The 2,941-nt window shown below is 32.7% G+C and overlaps 1 protein-coding gene across 1 annotated transcript in view; it reads left to right on the forward strand.

The window, feature by feature from the left end:
• LOC106518560 (bromo adjacent homology domain-containing 1 protein) overlaps positions 1-2,941 on the forward strand; it is a 22,038-nt gene that overhangs the window by 11,602 nt on the left and 7,495 nt on the right. The window lies entirely within an intron of this gene.

Here is a 2,941-nt window from a genome sequence, read left to right on the forward strand (position 1 = left end):
CAAATGTATTCAAGCAAAAAAACAAACAAACAAAAAAAAAAAACAGACAACTTATGTTTTATTTCGACCATGTCTTGTCCTCTCCTTGAAAAGTGAAGCAAGGGAATGAGGAGCAGCAGCCTTTGTGTGCACATGCACCCTCAGTTTTAGCCCAGAAAAGTAGAAGTTACTTGATACATTCATGTTTATGTGCTGTCCAGAAAAAGCACTTAAATATTACTGGTAAAATAATATTAGCATTTACTTTTTTTGTACAGTAATACTCATATATAATATAATGCGTATTGTTTATTTAGTAAATTCTAGTAGTTTGAAAATATTTTTTTTGTAAAATTTAAAAGAATAATCAATTAAATGTTACTACACCCAAAAGTTTGTTTTTTCAGTGTATTCTTACATTTTTGAGCATTTACCCAAGGAAAGGGTGTCCCGTACTTTTTGTAATGTAAAGTGAAGATTATCAAAAGGAGGTTATGCTCCACGATGCCCACTTCATGCTGTCTGTGCAGGATGTGGCCAGCTCCATGGGTGATTTATAAATGGCCAGAGGCAGATAAGGAAAGGCATATATGGACTGGTCTTTGCATTCATGTTGCAGAACCCAAGAGTGTCAGTCTCACAAGCTCCTGTTTTAACCCAACCTGGCTTTTCAGGAGGAACTAAGACTTTAAACAAAATTTTGTTGCATAAAAAGGACAAGAAGTGTTGTTTTTGTGTACAATTTACAGAGAAATATGTTCTGAACCAGGCTGCATACAAATTTGTTCAGCATACTCCCCAAATAATTATAAATATGTAAATTAGCGTAAAGGGCTAAGGCACCTTAAAGGCAGCTACTAGCAAGTTTGTCTTCATTATTTCAGTCACTTAATTAGATATGCCCTCATTTCCATGAATGGAAACAACTGACTGAAACTAATAGAAATGTAATAAACATCTCATCACCGCTTTTTGTTTTTCTCTGAACTCCCCTTTTCCTCTGTGGTAATATTTATCTTTAAGTGCTCGACTTTGATGAGAACCAGTTGACACTAATGTCATGGGTGTAGCTGCTTTTTGTTTAATTACAGTTTTGGTTTTAAGCCAAATAGAAATTGGTGAGCCTGGTAACTTGGAAGGAATAGATGTGTCAAACTAACAACTAAAAGGTGATGACATGAGAAACGTAAAATTAAAATGGTATCCTACCTTAAAGAAAGCTGAATATATCATCAATCAGTTAATGAGTTAATGTTAAAATAAAAAAATATGGCATTTTTTGATAATCTCCAGGCAACTCATTAGACGCGTCATGATTTTAGTCCACTTTACCTTAAAATGGAGGCATGAGTCTTATTAAAACAATGTTAGATTTAGTTGTTTGTGCTGCAGATTTTCCTGTGAGCTTGGTAAGCGTTTTAGCCGACACGCAAGCTGTTTCCTGCTAATTGAGTTTAGCTGCTAAATAATTCCACAGTGAGCTCTAGTAATCATATCAGGTGTTTTTGAAAGGCGGATGCAATGATGGATTTTGGCACAATGAATGCAAAGGCACTCAAAAATAAAGTGATTGAAGAGGTCTATAAATTTAAATGTTCATTTGGACTGCATGTTTGTTTGCCTTATTCGTCTTCATTCAGAGAAAATGTGAGAAGGGCTTTTTGCGTTCCCTTGTCAGACGAAACAACTGGCCCTAACAAGCTGTTACCTGCATGCTATGAGCACACTGAGGGATAATGCAACAAATGCTCTTGTCTTGCCATTGCTACATAAAAAATACACACAATTTCAGGTTAATGTTTGGGTCTAAAACAGACTTTTTATTAGCTGGTGCACCCCATAAAATTAAATAAATTGATCAGTCAATCATCCACATGAAGAATACATCCATGAAGCATCTTTGTGTATCCAATCAATTTTTGCTGCACTTTATGTGAAACCACAAATGTTTTTGTTTTGTTTTCATTGTATTTCAGGACCAAAAAAATCCCTTTATCTTTGTATGGCTTTATGCTGTGGCAAAAAAATGTTTGAAGAAAACATAAAACATCTTAAACTGCCATCTTACTTTGACTAAATATTTAAAATGGTTAACAATTTAGCGATTAAACGACTCTACATGGGTCCAGTTGTGAACTTGGTATAGTAAAAGGATACTGTAGTTAATAAATTTWGCAGTGGGGTTTGTAGATGGCTCTTTAAATTAGTTCAGTTTGAAGAAATAGTTTTAATCTGCCCAAACTGACAGCTAGTTCCTCCCAGTAAAGACCACAGTGGATTACTGCCACCTTTAACTGCTGTCAGTTTTGCATTACATGGTTATTTACATAGAATTCTGTTGTTATTTTTAGTGCAGATAGCAGCTAGTTGTAGCCGGTGTTTTTTTTTTTAAGTCCCTTGGATTTTTGACCTTCTTACACAGGAATTGAATTTGAATTAGGGCTGCAACTAACGATTATTTTAATAATCAATTAATCTGTTGATTATTTTTTTCAATTAATTGATTAATCAGCCAAATCATTAAAACGCTTAATTACATGAATATGAGCAGATATAAATTAATTTCAGTCCTGTATAAATTATGGATGCAAGTTATTGATTAATTAATTAATTTGAAGTTAGTTTTATTTAAGAAAATGACTGCTTATCAATTAATTGTTAGTCAATGTATAAAATAAATTGAGTTTTCTCTTGAATTAAGAGGGTCTTTTCATAATAAGGATTTTTTTTTATAATCTCATGAATTAAAAAACAGAAGTACATCATAAACATTTTAAAACAAACAATTTATTTTGCCAGCTGTATTAAATACTGACTGGAAAAAATGTGTATTTCTCATACATAAAACATAACAGAAATTTTATAGGTTGCTGAATGAGGAAAATAGATTAAAAGAAAAAATTGTGATTTTTAGACATAAAACTGAGGATTTTTTATAATTTCAAAAAACAGAAGCACATCA

The sequence above is a fragment of the Austrofundulus limnaeus genome, unplaced genomic scaffold (genome assembly GCF_001266775.1).
Source record: "Austrofundulus limnaeus strain Quisiro unplaced genomic scaffold, Austrofundulus_limnaeus-1.0 Scaffold63, whole genome shotgun sequence".
Classification (NCBI taxonomy): domain Eukaryota; kingdom Metazoa; phylum Chordata; class Actinopteri; order Cyprinodontiformes; family Rivulidae; genus Austrofundulus; species Austrofundulus limnaeus.